Genomic DNA, 18,576 nt, shown 5'->3' on the forward strand with positions numbered 1-18,576 from the left:
CATGTAGGACTTTGCACTTCATCATGTTGAACAAAGAAATTACTAAAATGATTTAGAAAGAAAAAAAATATCTTAAACTCTTTTAACGACAGGGGTGTACCTTCTTGAGGTACAGGGCTTTCTTTACTCAGTCAGGTTTTCTCCTACCGATCTTGTTTAGTTTGTCTGGGGTTTTTGTACAGTTTTTTGAAGAAAAGGCAATAAAGCATTGAGTTGAAGAATGTAGTTTAAAGTATTTTGTGGTCAACCGTGAGATGTCACTCTTAAAATCTGGGTTCAGAATATTGTTTCCAACCATTATGGGTCTGCAAGAAAACCACTTTCCCTCACATTCTCATCAATATAGTCTGCCTTAAGCCTCAACTCATGTGAAAAAAAGGAGAAAGTGATGTTAATGCCTTCCCTCTCCTTTCACCTCTCTCATGTGAGGGCAGCTGAACTTTCTATTTATCAACTAATGAAGTGGCAAATTGCACGGGCATGATTTAAAGTAAAGTGTCACTGGCTTTCATCTTCTTACATTCCACAGTCTTTACTGGAGCAGTTTAAAGGGTGATTTGTAAGTGCTTTGGTGCATTTTATTTCCTCCCACTGAGGACAAGGTAGACTTCTGGGGTAGAAGTTTCAACAGCCCTGTTTTGCTGTGTCTTCATTCAGGAATCAGAGAACTTTAATCCTAAATTAGCTCTTCGGAGCAAGGGTTTTGACTCAGTACATTTTAGTGTGTCATTTACCATAAGAGTCCTTCAGTGTCACCTGAGACTTCCGTCACTATGACAACACAAATCATAACAAACTGGCGAACATCTGAAAAAGATTATGAAAAGGCAATATACAGCTGTGTAGTTTTTTTAAGAGATTTCATTAACCTATTTTCAGAACAAGCAGAAGTGCATAGCTTGGGAGTGTCCCTGCTCTGTGAAGCTGAGTCATATGTGAGTACTTTCACTGTCAAAATGTGAGCTGGGTTTTTGCCCCAGTGGTGGGATGTCTTCCAAATGCTCAACTTCCACTTGTGGATGAGGTGGAATGATGTGGTTTTGAATATGGCCCTTTGTAGGCAATGTCACCTCATTTTGGCCATTCCCAGGAGACCCACTGGGAGGTGCTGATCTACCTTTGTGGGAAAAGTGGTGCTAAAGCGGCACCATTGCATATATGTGTATCGAGCATTGGGAGTTACTTTGCAGGTGTAGGCTCAATATGAACAACTGCTTTGATTTATGCTCTTCCTTTTCCATCTTGCTTTCATTGTGTGACCAGAGGTTGCATACATGCTCAGATCTGCCTTTTTCTCACAGTCTACCAGTATGTGCTTCTATTTGAAGTGTCTATTTTCTCAGCAGAGAAGAAAATATTAGTTTTGTATAAATTTAACAGACATATGTAGCAGGTAATTAGTCTCAAATTCTGAGTATTTCCAGGTTAAATATGCTGTAACTAAGAAACCTTTGTGGCTCACAAAGATAATACTTTAACTTTATTATGACAGACAAGTGAAGTATGCTACAAAATATTTGTCAGTGGGAACAGTGAGGTGATGACTTCCTAGACATTTACAAATTAATGTGAGTCACCCTTACTATGTATTTGTTTCCTTGCATGAGGAAACATAATCAATGCCTCTCATTTCAATTTACTTTTTTACGGCTAAAAATCTTTGCTTATTTGTGGTGGTAAGATATCAGTCTGACTAAATGACTAATTCAGGCAATAAAGAAGGTCCTGTGGGGAAGGTGGGAGTGAACTACTTACATGAGAATTGGTCATTGTTTGTTAGAGGTCAGAATCAATCCAGATTCCAATTCCTACAAACAGAAGCCCACATTTTCCAGTAAAACATGAAGCTCTGACTAAGAAGTTTGATTCTTAGTCGTGAAATTATTATCTCTCTCCTTTGGTATTCTTTAGGACCTACCCAGAAAATGTCAGTGAATCCAAAAGCAGTTAAACTTTTACTAAGGTATCTGGACTACCACTGCTTAAGAAATTTAAAAGACCATTAAGATCACCTATTAAAAAGCCTTAGAAAGATCCAGAGAGAATCTGCAATAGCAAAATTTTATATTCCTTTAAAATACTTTACTAACTCATTTAGGCAAGTTTTTAACAATATTTTATTGTGTAGAGCAAATGAAATAAGGGGAAATCTAGAATCTGTTTTGTGCTAGAATTTGAGTAAGTCTTTAAGTGGGTGGCCACATTTCACCTTCCCTGGAAATGAAGTCATGTATGTGAGTCTCAGTGAATGGGTTTAAGTATCTTGTCTTGAGGTCAGAGATAGTCAGAAGCAGGAGATTTGATATCCTGTCCCACACTTCAGGCACAGGCATCAGTGTGAACTTTGATTTATGCACTTCCTTTTCCAGTTTGCTTTCATTGTGTGAGCAAACGCTGTAAATACGCTGTGATCTGCTTTTTCTGACAGTCTACCAGTATGTGCTTCTATCTGAAGGATTTATGTTTATTTTCTCAACAGAGAAGAAAAATAATTGTTTGGTATAAATTTAAGGAAATTTGTAGCAAGTAGTTTGTCTCTTTTTATTGCTACTATATTCTGTGTACCTCTATGTAAAGTTTTAGCTTTATTATAAAGAACTGACTTTCCTATTTTTTTGCATATTATATGTGGGTGTTCATGTGATGAATGGAGCCTGTATTGCTGTATTCACCTTATATCACTAGGACAGCTACTTTCAGCTCAGCATAATCTATCTCATTTGCACACCAAGTTCCTTCTGTGTACTTTTTTCCTAGTTTATCTACTCTGGACTTTTGAAAGTTACAAGTTAAATTCTGTTAATAACCAGTTTTCCAACAGAAAATCTCCACCCCTAAATTTAGGAAATCTTTCTGTTATTTCAAATATCCAGGAGCTGTAGATACTCCACTAAGTCTAACCTGAAAAGTACAGTCTGTAGTTTCTTAAATTACACCTGGTCCAGAATTAAAGCAAGAATTCATGGAGAAAGATTTCAGTTTCCACAAGCATAAAGAATTTGTAAAGGGAGAAGCAGGGTAAAAAGCAGACAAGCAACAAAAGTCCAATCAAAATGCTAAAGATATTTGCAAACTTGACATGTGTCTACAGCTATTGGCTTAGAATGATCATGAGTTGTGCCAGGGACAAATATAAAACACGTTCATTGCTTGCATATGAATCTTTAAAGGCCATGTGTTAAGTTAATGTGCTACTGATAACTTATCACATTTTATGTCTAGACATCCAAGCTAATGTGAATAGGAACACTTTCATGTGATTTTTCCCTCTGGTGTTTTTCCCCCCACAACTGTGCTCTTTTCCTGCTTCAGTGCTGCTAAGAATAATAATGGAAACTTTCTGTTGAAAAAGCCAGGCAGGCAGACACACACTCCCCCACACACCCCCTTACCTTTTCATGGTGTAATGTGGAGTATAGAGCTTTGGGCCTTGCAATGACGTGTTTCAATTTGAATATGGTCATTTCTTCCTTACTTAGAATAGGTGATGCACTGTTTACATCTAGGCTTATCCTTGAGGGGCTTAGAATATTTAGGTCTTGTTTTGCATCTGCTGTAGTACACCTGCATTATAGATGAGTTACCAGATAAGAAAGACAATTCTCCTGGTCATACACTAGATTTTTACACTTTTGTAGAACTATTCACTTAAACAAAGTTTTAAATCAGGAGGAAGAGTCTTGAATTCATGGTGATTTGTTACTCTGGCATCTGATTTTCCATTAACTTTGTATAGAAACTCCTTTAAAAGCTCTTCAATTAGTAAGGTTCCCTTACCAAAAGATTAAAGAGTGCAAGACTGGGACTTGTCTTAAAAACAAGATGGAAATGTATCTAATTTATGTACATACAATATTCAGACCCTCTGACACCCTTTATAACATCCTTTGTTCTTCAGTAGATTTATAGAGTTCTGCCTAAATACCATTTATATGTCCCTGTAATATTTGCTTATATTTTGCCCCATCATCTGTTTGGCTCACAGAATTGATTCCATCTTATTGTCATTAAAATTAGGATAAATTTTCCTAACAATCAGCAGTATATAGTTGCTCACGCTTATCAGTCAGGTCCCTTAGAAGCTTTGAACAGTACTGATAATGAGATACCTTGTCTGAAGGAGAAGTAATATTCAGGTTAGCTTACTGAAACAATTCCTGGAGGACCATGTATTCTGAGTAGTGAAAGAGGCTTGTGTCTCCACCAGAGTGTCTTTTGACATTTTCTGGCCTGTCAGGGTGCAGTTGTTGCTGGGCTGCTCTGCAAGGAACACAGAGCCTGGATTAAAGGTAGAGACCCTTGGACAGGAGCCCTGTCCCATGGTACCCAAACAAGAGGAGCAGAGCAGTTCTAGGGGTTTATCAGGGCAGTAAATGTAAATTTCCAGACAAGGTTATGGTGGCAGACCTGCTCTGAAGCCACGCTGGGAAGGCTGGGCAGCAGGTGGGCACAGCACAAGGCTGGGCACAGCACAAGGCTGGGCACAGGCATCCCCAGGTGCTGCTCAGACAAGGACTGTGGGCCAGGATTCAGGCCAAAAGCAGATCCCAAGCTGGGAAGAGGTCCCCAGTGAGGCATCTCCAGGATCTTTCTCACACAGCTCTTTCCCTGTAGCTGCACCCAAGATTCGGCCACACTGTGCCAGAACCGGTCATGAGCACCCAAAGCCAAAATGCTGGCAGTGGGAAGAGGCTGGAGAATCTGTTGATGCACTCAGCAGGTTGAAACTGAGGAGAAATAAGTCTAAAAGTCTAACTGGGGTAATCTGTAACGATCTGCAAAAGACTGTTGAAGAGAAGGTGAACAAAGGATGATTCTTAAAAACTTGGAACAATTAATTTCAATCATGAGCTCTTTTTTTTATTATTATTTTAAAGAGGTAGTTGCTGATAAACAGAAGATAAAATAAACAAAAGGAAGTATCTTCTACATAGTGATTTGCCAGATCATGAAAAACTTGTGGCAGCAGAAGTCTAATTCAGAAGTAGGCAAAAATACTTCATCTTCTTTGTGTAATATAGATCCCCAGATGGCAAGTAAACTTCATACTCAGGATGTGACTTTTGGTTCAGGGACACCCTAAACCATTGGCTGTTGATTTGGAAGATGTGTCAGGGAAAAAATATCTCCACATCAGGCAGGCTTATTACATAAAGTAATTATGCTGAGATAGTTAATAATGCCTTCATAATATTTGCATTCACTATGATATAACTTAGCTGGGCACGAGTCCTTTAGGTCTCAGGATGTTAGTAATAATGCAGTTTACTATTGCATATCTTCTCACTTTTAGAGGTGATAAGATCAAACTTGTCCTTCAAACAAGCTATGGGTTCCTATGATACTTTTAATTAGTTTCAAGAGCTCATCAAAATACTCAATGTCTCAGGCCAAGGGTATCTAAATCTGTCCTAAATCTCTTGGTTGATGATTTTCATCTCTGCACAATGCAATATTCATGAAGTTTTCCTGGCAAAGTCAGACGATTTGGAAAGAAGTCACTGAGGAACTAAGGATCATTACAATTTTTTTTCTTTCAATCTGGCTTTTTCTAAGAAAAAAATATATGTGACTATGTATTTTAATACAGTGTGGAATAAACAACTCTTTCAGAAAACCCAAACCTCAAACCAAATAAAACATGAATTGCAACAGAACAAAGCTTTCCTATTTCTGTCTCTTTTTCTCTCTTCTGCTCCTAGGGAACTGGTGGGGAAAATACACAATATTGCTTAGTCTTCTGTTCTCCTTTCTGTCCAAATTAAAGTAGCTCAGATTGTACTGTAATAATCACAGGGGAGAATAAATATAAAACAGGACAAATGTCCCAGTTTATGCCCAAATTAGCCACATTCAACCATGTTCCACATGTTCATCAGTGAAACAAACTAATAGGTTTTTTTTTTTTCTTTCCTTCCGTGCAAGAATATATATAGAAATTTGGAAGTCCACTTCAGACAGAAACTGAAAATAGGGTATTTCCTTATGGCATTTAATTTTTATTTATGATAACTCCTAAGCTGTCTTTACATTCTTACTATTTTTTTCATGAATATAGTTCTCAAGATCTTGTATTGGAAAATTTATGCAGCAACCCCTCATTTTACTCTTCCAGTCCTCTTTGTAGAAATAGTGGTTTAAATATTATCTGGCCAGACAGCCAAAGAAAATGACTGGACATGATGTCAAATGACCCTACCCTGAAGATAGGGTCATATACACTGCTGGTATATGAAAAGAAAGGCAGCAAACCACATAATTTCAGCCTCCTCTGAGGATAAATTTACTTTAGATTTGACCCCTTCTAGCACTAAACATCTGACATCTCTTGGAAGGAGACCTGGAGCCTGCAGAAACTCCTGAATTAATTACAGAATTCTCAAGTCCTACCTACCCTCTCAATTTCTAGCTGTGCAACATGAACCTGAATTAATGCAGCCAGGCACAGTTGTTTGCATTTGTACCAGGAAAAAACCCTTCTATACATTCCGTGTGCACTCAGTGTGCTTGGCCCAATATGGATGAACCATGTGATTCTGTTTTACAATAACTGTCCCAGAGGAGTCACAGTAAATTGCCAGCTGGAGCTCATTTAACACCTTCTACCACCTCCTGGATAGTTTGCAATGGAAAGAGTTCATGCTGAGGAATACTATGGCAGTGTTTCTTGCTTGCCATCTTTCAAATGAAGTCCTGTGACTTCAGTCTCACCTTACGGTGTTTTTGTCACATACGTTCTTATGAAAGAGATCTCACCTAAAAAACAGTGACCCAAGCTCTAAATTTAGATGTGAGTCCATCACAGGTGTAATATATCTTTTGTCCCTGTTTGAATTTTCTCCAGGTCTCATATTGCTGTTTTGGCAGTTCACAGTCTCCTAATACTAGTGTGCCATCATTGTTTCTCTCCTGCTCCTTCTATATGAGAAAGGTGGAATAAATCAGAGGAGCAGATGGAAACTGTTTACTTGTCTCTAGGTTCAACCTAAACTCACAGCCATAGTGTTAGACTTGGTTTGGGGAAGCAAATAAGAACCCATTTCCTACTTATGACCTGATCTGGGGCTATGAGATGTGGACATTCACATCACATCTCTTCACCATTGGGCTGATGAAATAATGTCAAAGATTTGGGTCTTCCAATGCTTAATTAGGAATCTGCTGGTGCTGGTGAACCCATTTTGATTTGAGTCCAATACTAAGCATTCTTACTATGAGGTATGTGGATTTGGGGTTAACCCTATGCTCTATATTTATACTTAAATCAAATTCCATTGATACTGTTTACTCCTTGGCTTTAATTTTCTCAACTGTAGTAGTAGTAAGTAGTAGTCAATAAAAAGTAAGTAGTCAATAAAAAATTTATTGTTGGGTGTCAATGAGATACACTTATGAAACATTGGTTTTACCTGGGGAATTTTGCTGTCTACTTCTCTGTATGTATTTCAGGTAGAAAGAATTTCTAATTAAAAATTGTCATTAATCAGAAAAAGGAAAAAATGTCATTTATAATCTTTTGAAATCCTTTTTTAGGTTAGGAAAACCTGAGACACAATTAATTAAAATTAAAATAAACAACACTTGGCTCTAAATATCTGCAGTGTAACCTCAGTTTGGGGTTCAGGCTTTTAACATTTTGATTAAAAGGTATAGATATTTTCCTAAGGCATTACGTGCTCCCAAGGCATAAATAATCAATAGCCAGGACTAACTGAAGACCTCGTGTTCTGACAGTATGAAAGAAAATTAGATGCCTGGATCAGGCAGGAAAAACTCTCAGTACCCTCACTGCACACATGAGTCAGACCGCAGCATGGCCTGATTAATTACATTTGATTGAAGTGACCTAGTGCAGGTAATTGACAGCCAGGACAATTTTTGATCCCTTTATGTCAGAGGAGTAGCAGAATGACCGTGGAGTTGATTTTTGAAGTTAGCTTTGTTAATGCACACAACTCTGAAAAATGGTAAGTCTGTGTTGCTGCAAAATTGGAATTTTATTTGTTGTAGATGCTGTGCTTTGCTCATCTCTCAGCATGTTTAAGCTGGGCATTGATGCTCAGTCACACACTTTGGGTGTGAGTAAATGTGATGCTGGATGCTTTGCTCTTTTTGCATGTGGAGCTGAATATGAAGAACTGGTGTGCCTTAACTTTGCTGTTTTACAGAGATGTTAATAGGTATTTACGGACTTACTAAATGAAAGCAAAAGAAGTGTGTGTCTTACATATTACATGCACATTAGTTGTGGTAAAGTGCAGGAAAAATTATTACTGTTGAGTTTGAGGTATGGTTGTTGGTGGAACCAAGAAAAAGCTATGGAAGAAAATCAACCTGCTGTCTGTTTTGCAAATATTTTAGCCAGCCTTTAAAAAACCAAAAATGGCATTTCATTTCCTTCATTTATATAACTCAGAGGGACTTAGTTGGGATTTCTGGAAATGTGTTGGAGGCCTTAATGTAGCCTCTCTGAGCTCCAGCTGCCTTTATTTAGTCACATGGGTCATCCACAGCTTCTCGTCACACCTGCCAGCTCTGTGTCTTCAATACTGTAAGTCATTGAAAAATGACTCCAGGTACCAGTGTCCAGACAGCTGAATCATCTTGTCTTGCTTTTTCCTTGCATCTCAGAAATGTGATTTTTAACCTGGACCCTGGCCACATCAGCTGTCCTCAAAGTCCTGCATTTTCAGCAGCTGGTGGAGGCTGCATGGAGCCGTTCCAGGTTGGGCGTGTGGATTTCCTTTGCAAGAAAAAACAGGACATGTGGGAGGATGAGGTGTGTAAGCAGGGAACACACCCACTAGGATGAGAAGCTGGGAGATGGACATCTGGGCCCGAGAACTGGGATGTGTACCTATCTGGGGGGAGTGGATATGGTCTAGACTGTGTCTAGACACGATCTAACAAAAAAGTACTAGATTTTTGGCTACAGGGAGCTTGAAAAGTTCCCAGGTTGAGCAGGAGGGATGCTGAATCCCTCATCCAGCTGCTTCAGGACAAATTAATAATGGAAAATTCTCAAGTACGGTAGTTTTCACAGCTCTGCTGGTGATCTGGCAGTCTTACACTATTAGAGGTAGGTAGCTTTGAACTGGATTTGTGGACATGAGATGAACTCTTATTATTTTTCATATAATATTTAATTGCTGAATTCGGTAAGAAAACTATACCTCTAAAAATATTGTAGGAAAGAAACTCCATTTGTTCATTTAGAAAAAGAACATGTTCATGCATATATAAGAACATTTCTATTCAGAAAGACATTTTTCAAAATAAAAATAAAGTATTCCTCCTCACACTTCCCAACCCACCAAATCCTGTTGATGTTCAAGTTTCAGATGATGTAATTCAACTTCTTTGTGAACAGAATTTGGGCTGAAAAAGAGAAAACGTTTTTTTCAATTCGACAAATCTTTTTTACATCCTGGGACTCCTACAGACAGAGTATCAGGCTCTTCATTCAGTTACACAGATGTAAATCACGGGACTGTTGAGTGTATTGGTAGACATAACTGTTCTTCAGGAAGCCAGGGGAGAAGTTGCAGAGGTTACTGCAATACTAGAAGATTGTCATGTATGTCCTTAAATAGTAGGAAATCTTATTCTGTGTCATTAAGTACTGTACTAAGTGTTGTCCTTGGTGACTCTTCAGTGAGCAGCATTGGTAAATAGGTCTGGATGTGTTGTGGGGAAACCACTGCAAGTCAAATCTGCTGTGAATCTCTTCTCTGAAAGTATGTGCATCTTCAATCAAAGATTCAAGGAGAACATCTCTTGTTTATAGAAGAGTTTTATAACTCTTTATCAACAAGATAGTTGGTGGCTTCCAAGAAAAAGATGTTACCATGACATTTGTTCAACAGAGAGGAACCTGTGACTGGAAAGGTAAAGAAAAGTGAAGCTCCATCCTTGGAGGAGTTCAAGGTCAGGCTGGATGGGGCTTTGAGCAATATGGCCTGTGGAAGGTGTCCCTGCCCATGGCAGAGGTTGTGGAACTAGATCAGAGCTCCATCCAACCTGGCCTAATGTAGCTTCTCTCAGAGGAATTTTTAATTACACTTTCCCTTCTTCCATGAGCCTTTGCCAGTTCCAAGAGTGAATTTTCCCTCTGAGGCAGACAGTGATGCAAAATCCCTGACCACCTCATTCAGGCAGCTAGCAAAGAAGCTGCCAAGGGCCCATAATTAGCATTTGTTTCACCTACATGTTATTTACACACTTGTTATGGACAGCTTATCCAGTAAAGCAGTCCTTTGACCTTCCCAGCTGGGACTGGAAGCAGAGAGTTCAGTGTCAGGGCTGATACAGGGTGGGAGCTCCCTGCAGAGGTGTGGCTTGCCTTGTGCAGACTTCCTGCAGCAAAATCAGGGAAAAGGCTGCTTTTTTGCTGTATTTCACAACTACTTGCAGACTTTCAAAAGGTTCCACATTAAAAATATTAGAAAATCCAAGCTCTCAGGTGTCAATTGATTAATTGATTCTTGAAAATCACTGAAATACTTTGTTTCTGTTTTTTTGGGTTTTGGTTTGTGTTTTTGTGGGGTTGGTTTTTTTTTGGGTGGGTTTTTGTTGTTGTTGTTGTTGTTGTTTTGGGGTTTTTTTTTGTCGGGAAGGCAAGGGGTTTTGGCCAACTGAAATTTTTCTTTATGGAACCTCACCTGTTCTCATAGTATCTAATCCAAGAACCACAAAAAGCAATTGGAAAACGCTACTAGAGTTTTGCCAGGCTTCCGACAGGGCCCTTTACCCTGAGCTGGAAGTGCCTACATACAACATCAATAACTGGGTTTGGTACTGGCAGCACAAGCAGAAGGGGTGACAGAAACAAAATCTTACCCCAGTTCTGAGTCTGACAACCCTGTGCTACACAACTTTGGGCATGGGGTAAAGCAGAGGACCCCCTTCATCATAGGCAGAGACAGTAGCACTTTCCTACTCCAACGAGGTGCTCTGAGGATGAAGAGATGCACAGGTGTGTCTGTGAGCAGGGCTGTGAGCATCATTGTCAACACTGACATGCTGAGGTAGAGGACCAGAACTCCATAACCCCATCCATGGACACAGGGAGTTCAGCCCTGATGTATTAAATTTGTGGCACGCAGACTTCAAAATCAGATTTTTTCCCTCTCACATTTTTCCAAAAGAAGTTGGTTTAAGTAAAGTTATATTTTACACTGATATCTAATTTCACTAGTTCCATGCAGTAAAGATTTATTCTAGGGGCAGCTTTACAAGATTGTCTATAGGATAGTAAATATAACATATGCTTTGTTAATATGTAACAATTAAGTAAAAACTGTAAGAAATTGCTCTTATGTATGATCGAGTGCTCTCTTGCCTATACAGGATTGGGAGTTTTGTTTGGTTGGTTTAATTTTTAAATGGTATAAAATGGCAATTCTTGCTCTTGCTAATTACACTCTGAAACAGCTGTTGTGATAAAAAATTCCCATTCTAACAAACCCAACCCAATCACCCAAGTATTTTACCCAGTACCTTATGCATTGGGTTGTCAAGACTGAATGTGTTTCTCTCCCTTGACTGCATTCCTTTGAAAAAGACAAGTCAGCACAAGGTGGTGCTAAATAGCACACCATTAATCTTTTTCTAATATACAGCCCTGAAGGGAGCTTTGGGAAAAGGCAGTTAAAGGATCTTTTTTTAACTGCCTGATAAAAGGTTTTTCTTTTTTTATTTGTTAATTTATTTACTTGTCTGTCATGACTGGGAGCCTTTCCCAGTAAAGCCTGCTCACTTTGGCTGTCAAGGATGTCTCCCCTGAGAGGTGTGGGCCCCCAGTCTTTGGATAAATGCAGTAATGTCATTTTAAGCTTTCCTTACAGGAAAGTGTAGCCATTATCTACTTATTTTTAAGTGGATGGTGGTATTTTTCACCTCTGTTCCACAGCTCTTTGGGTTTTGTGAGTCGTTTCTGAGAAAATCTGTATGGCATGTGTGCTGTGGGCTTAGGTTACAGGGTTCTGTATTTCATTTGGACAAATTGCTAAGGAAAGGCTGAAAATGCAAAACGGATTGAGAAAACTTGAATGCCTGAGCAGATTCAAGACTGGCTGCTCCAGAGAGGATGAGTGCCCCTTCACCCAAGAGCTGCTGTGTTCTGTGTGCTGCTGCTCTCCCAGAAGAGAGGAGGGATGCAGTGTTTGACAGGCTGCTTGTGAAAACAGCATGCAAAATGACAACACAGAGGCAAGAGGTCTGCAGTGAAGAGCTGCTCCCCAAAAAGAGGATGAGCTTGTTTATTTCTTTCATTTTTATACATTTGTGGGTCTGGTTATGGATTGGCTTCTGGGGTTACTACCCTTCACCCCACTGGTCACACCAGCTGTCAACCAGCATTATTTTCAGACTAGAAATATGTAAACAAAGGACAGTGAACAAAAACAAGAAAGGTTGTTTATGTTCCAGAGTGTGAGAAAGTGAGAAACTGACCCTTAATATTGTAAAGAAACTAAAGAACTGAATCCATCTTATGAACAGCTTTAAAAAAACTCAGAAAAACCAGGGCAACAGCTGCTGATCTCTTTGCTTTGTCTGCAAGCAGAACCACCAACTTTTCTTGTCTTGGCACCAAATCACCTCTTCTGAGAAAATCTTCCTGAGATGCAAACTGAAAGGGATGGACATCTTTAAAAAACTGTCTATTTTAGGGGAAAGCAAAATTAAAAAGAAAACTCTCTTAAAAAAACACAAAAAAACAAATTGTGTTTTTGCTAGTAAACATAAATCAGATCAGCTGGAGTCAACTAGTGATGCTGTGTTTCTCGAAGAATCTCAACTCCACATATATTTGGCAGCACTTTGACATTGTATCTGCACCTGAGAGACTTTCTTTCATGTCTTTTGCCCTTTAAAACATGTTATAGATAGAAAAGGTCTCTAGGAAAGACTGAAATATTATTTCTTTTGCAAAACAATGTAAGTTTGAGAGGGGTTTTATTTCTTTCCCATCATTTAAATCCCATTGTCAGAGAGAGCTTCCTAAGGAACTAGGGGAGTAGTTATTAGACTTCCTAGAGAGGTGATCAATACCCCAAGCCTGTCAGTGTTTAAGAGGAATTTGGACAATGCCCTTAACAACATGCTTTGACTTGAGGTCAGGCAGTTGGAGAGGATGATTTTTGTAGATCCCTCCCAACCAAAATATTCCATTCCATTCCATTCCATTCCATTCCATTCCATTCCATTCCATTCCATTCCATTCCATTCCATTCCATTCCATTCCATTCCATTCCATTCCATTCCATATGAATAAATAGCTAACTTTCTCTCTTAATTTTTTTGGACAGGAGATGAACTGAGTCAGAGAAGGTTGGCTCTATTCTCTCTTATATGGACATACATTAGTTAATATATACAAATATAATAATATTACCAGAATTGAGGTTTGAGATCCAGGCTGAGTAGCTCCCTAGTTCTTATGACCTAATTTTCCACTAGTGACACCAGATCTCTAAAACACATTTGTAACTGTAGTTACAAATTTTCTGTTGGAAGCAAAGTGCAAATCAAAACTTGTTCTTCCTGCATGCCACTGACACTCCATTTCATTAAGAGACATTCATTTGATTGACAATTAATGCTTTATCTATTGACTCTTTACAGGCTTGACAATGCTGTTGTATGTTAGTATTCTAAATCATGTTTTGTAACTATTCATAGGCATTTTAATTAGAAGATGGGTCTGGACAACTCATCAGGATCTGAAACATCCAAATTTATGGTGAAGTTCTTTAGGTGATTGTGGTATGAACTGTTGGAACAAAATTTGGCAGGCATCAAGAGATTAGACATGTTTATGTAGTGGGAACATTGAATTAGTTTTGGATAAGCACTTGGACTTCAGAATGTAGTTCAGTGACTGTCTGGAGTAAGCAAGACATTCTTTCTTCAGATAGGTTATCCCACAAGTTTTTACTGGATAGATGGATCAGAAGTCTGCTCTGATATGGCAATCCTTGCTTTGTATGTTTTAAGCATCAAGTGCAGAAAAGACCTGGAAACACAAAGTGGCATTTCCAAGGGTGAGATCTGATACTCCTCATCTGTGTTTTTAGTTTCAGCAGGAGTCTGAGTGGCAACACACATAAAAGCTAAGAGCGATCTTTTCATTACCAAAGGAAGTAATTAGAAAATAAAGTGGGATTTTGGGGGAGGGGGCTGGAGAGTGGTGATGGTGGTGGTGGGGTTTTTTGGTTTTTTTGTTGGTTGTTGGTTTGTTTGGGGTTTTTGTTTGATTTTTATTTTTTGTGTTTTGCTTTTGGTTTTGGTTTTTTTCTTGTGAAGAACATGAATTCATATGCCAATAATCTTCCTTTTTCTTATGATCTGTCCAGTTTTTCAGATGTGAGTCTGTAGCTTTGCAAATCCTGGACTTGTGACTTTTTATTTGGCCTCCAACCCCTACCTCAGTTTATTTATCACCCATTTTGACCACTCACAGTAAATTGCTTTCTTGTTCACCCAAGTCTCAGGTAGGCAAAGAGATCTACTTTGAGTCCATTCAGCCCCAAATAATTAACTTGGTGTAGAAAGTAGGTACATTTCCATTCAGGATGGCAAGAGAGAACACATGAGGAACCAGGCCAGTTTCTTGTTTAGAGGGCATGTCTCTAGGAGCTATTTCATAAGGCAGCTTTGTAGTTACTGAATTGGCACTGAAAGCAAGTGAAAAGACAAAATAAATCAAACTCCAGAAAACTAATAGCTTTGTAGATAATGATTCTCCAACTATCAGGAGAGGCTCAACAGAGAAAAAGCAGATGGGGAAGTAGAAATCAAAGTATTTGCTGATCTCATTGCTCCTGTCGATACTATTGCACTGCTACCTGCTTGTGCCAGTGGGAGAGAGAAATTTGTATTGCTGAACACCACAACAGGGTGAAAAGCTTCAGAAGTGCTCTGTATAAACAGAGAATGAGTTCGCTTTGTTCCCTAACCTGGTCCTTCAAATTGACTAGTGAGAGATTTTGCTTGATAGTTATAACTATTCTTGTTGAGCACAGATGAGATTTTAGTCTCTTTCCTCTGCTTTATGTCTTGTCATTATAGGTCTGCATACAAAGGTGTGAGCCTTTGGCATCTACATTGCCCCAAGTGATTCAAGTGCTGAAAGAGGAGACATTTTCCTCATTTTGTAGTAACTCTGCCTTCAATGAGTGCTATAAATCACTTGGTCCTTATGCTGATTTTCCTTTGGCCTTCTGGTGTTGTCCCTCCTGCAGTCTGGAATGAATGCTGCTATGAAGCACAGTTTGTTTCTGGGAAAATCATGTTGGCATTTGCAGCTTGAGCTCCTCTGGAGGATACAGCCTATTCATGCACAGAGAGGCCTAGTGCTTCCCTTGCTGGAAAACTGTCAGTATTCTCTGGAGTGTTAGTAGCTTAAGTTACAAGTGACCACATCTTTCAGGCTTCCAGCCTCTTATTCCACTAGGATATAAGAATTTGACATTTTGATTGTTTGTTTAATGAAAGCATTCTCTTACCTATAGCTCAGTTGTTCTGATATTTAAGACAGAAAAGAAAAAATATATTTTGGAAACCAGAGGCCTTGACTATATAGGAACATTGTTTTCCATCCAACAGTGTGACGCCAAGCAATTACAAAGAAGAGTAGCATCGGCTTTCAGACTGTGTTAGAGTGAGCAAAATATGACCAAACATTAAACATAAATTGTGCCCATAATCTTTGATTCAGATCCCAATTTGAACAACTTCCATTATTAGAGGTGCTTGTTGGATTCAGTCTAGTATAAAGGGATGGGTCATTTGCACCTGTGGTTTGCAAATGGGCCTTGGTTTGGGTCCATTTCCTCAAGATGGACATGGCCCTTTGCATATGCTTGTTCTGGCATACTGCTGCTCTGCAGTGTGCTTTGGTGTCCATTGGATACTGGGAAGCTCTTCTGGGTGGCTGCACAGCTCAGTTCTGTCTGAGCAGGGCTGCAGACACTGCTCCGCTGAGTGCTCCCCTCCAAGATCTCAGAGGAGAAATGGGCTGAGCTCTTGCGGACTGAACTCATAACAACTGGTGCTGCTACGTGTTGTGGACCCCTCACTGGAGTCTCCAGGGTCAGCTGACAGCAAGAGAAACCCTTGGAAGCACGAGGAGCCACGGGGATGGGTGTGGTGCCATGAATAACGGTATGTAATGCATGTGCAAGGGGCTCTGGAAAATACCTGAGAACACCAGAGATAACAGCAGGAACTCTGTATTTATCTCTGAGCTGGAAAGAATTGCTCGTTCGCTTCACTATGTGGTCCCAGCAGAGCCAGCTTCTGAGAAAGATATATGCAAGGTCAGACAGATAGCTAACCTGCCTTTCAGAGAGCTCTTCCTCCCCTGGCTGTTTCATTAGTTTGTGAGCTAAGGTAAGAATAATATATATCTTTAACCTTTTCAAAAAGAGCTTTGGATGTTCTTATTATCTGTATGAATGTCTAATTCTACTTTTATTGGTGGTCAGTGCTTGAATGCATCACACAGCAATGACTCATGGCATAATGCTATGTCATGTAAAAGGCACCTCTGTAAAACATATTTCTTCTCTGTTTCACTACTTGTGGCTTTTCTTCTTATGTTCATGGAAGACTTGTTTGCATGACACTTCTTTTAAAACTTATCTCTCAGAAAGGGACCAGTTTCACACAAAGGTCCAGATTTTCATTCTACAACCATGCAGTTTAGAAGCACTAACATTACATGAGAAATGGCACACAGTCTACAGAAGCATGCATTATGGATTTCTGTTACAGCTGCAAGGAAGAAGAAAAAAAATACAGAGAGTTGCAAGTCCCTTTAAATAATGTGTGTTCTGTTGATTTGAGATCTTTGATTTTTTTTTAATTTTCACTGAGTTTTTAGGCTAAGAGAAAGGTTTTTTAATTTTTAATGTAGACAAAACTGTAGCAGGCTTTGAACCTGCCAGAGTTTTTGAAGGTAGTTGGGAAGCTGACACTCATTTTGAGTAACTACTGGACATTGCTCATGTGCTCAGGTATTCCATGCTACTGGTCTTGCCTTTGTCCTCTTGGAGTCCATGGTAGTGTGTGTGAGTGTGTTAACCAAGAAAACTCACAAAAATAGTTGAGCAAGACAATGGTTTCTACTTTTCATCAGAGGAGTGGCTTGTCTGGTTTTTTTTCCATACAAAATATTTCTCGTATTCTTTGAGGAAGATTGCATTCTTCAAATTCCTCAAAAATCCCTTCAAATTACTGTGCTTTTGCCTGGTAGGAGTCATCTTCACAGGAACTTCAGCTTTGTTGGTTGGCAGAGAGGCTGGTACCCACAAAGGAGCCTACTCAAGTTTCCTGAACTTAACAGAAAGTTTCTTCATTTGCAATAGTAGATTCTGGATATGATGAGTCTTGTCTGATGGACGTTTCAGAATGGAAGAAAATCCATTAATAAGCTTTTCAAGAGTTTGTTAAAATGTTATATTAAGACTAATTTAGTTCTCAGCAGGGTTTATCAGAAAGTGAAAATGTCCCTGAGGTAAGATCACAAAAGCACTCACAAGCCTGCCTAACACAGGCTGAAGTGACAGGTTATATTGACAGATACAGTTCCTAGCTGATTAATGGAAAACTGGGAAGCTGCTTCCAAAATTTTATGTGCTATTTTGAACTTCTCTTGTTAATTTATTATTGAATTAATACACTTCAGGGAAACTCATTGGATCTAGACCAGCTGAGGATGGGGTCTACTATATGCTATTGGGGAAAAGCAGGAACGCATTTGAGGACATTTGGCAAAAGTTTTCAAGTTATTGTTGCAAGTGGGAGCAGATGTCTGTGCCTGAAGAAAGAAAGCAAGTTACCTTCATCCATGGCACTTATTTATTTAATGTGTATTTAATAACTATGTATTTAATGCACGACGTTGACCACATACAAACCCAAAAACAACGTGAAGGATTTCTGTTGAATTTAAAAGCGATCTGCAGACTTTTCTGCTTACAGTGCCCTTGAATAATTTTTGACTGTTTTCTGTCAGTGCAAGTGCAGTTGAATGAAGGATATGATTATGCTGGAACACTGTGAAATGAAGAAAAGACACACCAATACTGTCAAAACTCAGAAGGTTTCTGTAGCAGTTGAATGAGTGTGAATTTAGTTCACTGAGTTTAAACAAAAGGCTGGGTGGGTTTTCTGCTGACAGGATTTGAAGGGCAGGTTGGCAATGTGGTGCATTTCCACCTCACACTTTACTAATGGAAACTGTTATGAATTTGTATGGAACGGTAATTGAAACCACATGATTTCAAATCACTCTAATACTTCAATTTTGTCTTCATGAAGTATATAATCTATTATTACTTCTCTCAATATTACACTATATAGCAGTATTAATACTTGCTCCAATACTCTGAAAATACAGACAGGTCCCTGTATGTAGTGTAGTGGTTTATTTTTTTTTTCTATCCTCTCACAGCCTTCTCTTCCCATGCCTCAGGAGCCCTAACTCTGCAATTTTCATCTCTTGCAGTGAGCATTGATTCCTATCACAATATCCTCCCAAATTCTTTCCCTTCATAGTATGCTCTTCAC

The 18,576-nt window shown here is 39.1% G+C and overlaps 1 long non-coding RNA gene across 1 annotated transcript in view; it reads left to right on the top strand.

Moving 5' to 3' along the window:
* Positions 1-15,825: 15,825 nt before the first annotated feature.
* The window catches only part of LOC134548614 (uncharacterized), a 34,088-nt gene continuing 31,337 nt past the window's right edge, over positions 15,826-18,576 (top strand). Inside the window, exon 1 of the long non-coding RNA XR_010079821.1 lies at positions 15,826-16,395. This is a non-coding gene — a long non-coding RNA (uncharacterized LOC134548614). The remainder of the gene's footprint in view (positions 16,396-18,576) is intronic.

The sequence above is a fragment of the Prinia subflava genome, chromosome 3, assembly GCF_021018805.1.
Source record: "Prinia subflava isolate CZ2003 ecotype Zambia chromosome 3, Cam_Psub_1.2, whole genome shotgun sequence".
Taxonomy (NCBI): Eukaryota; Metazoa; Chordata; class Aves; order Passeriformes; family Cisticolidae; genus Prinia; species Prinia subflava.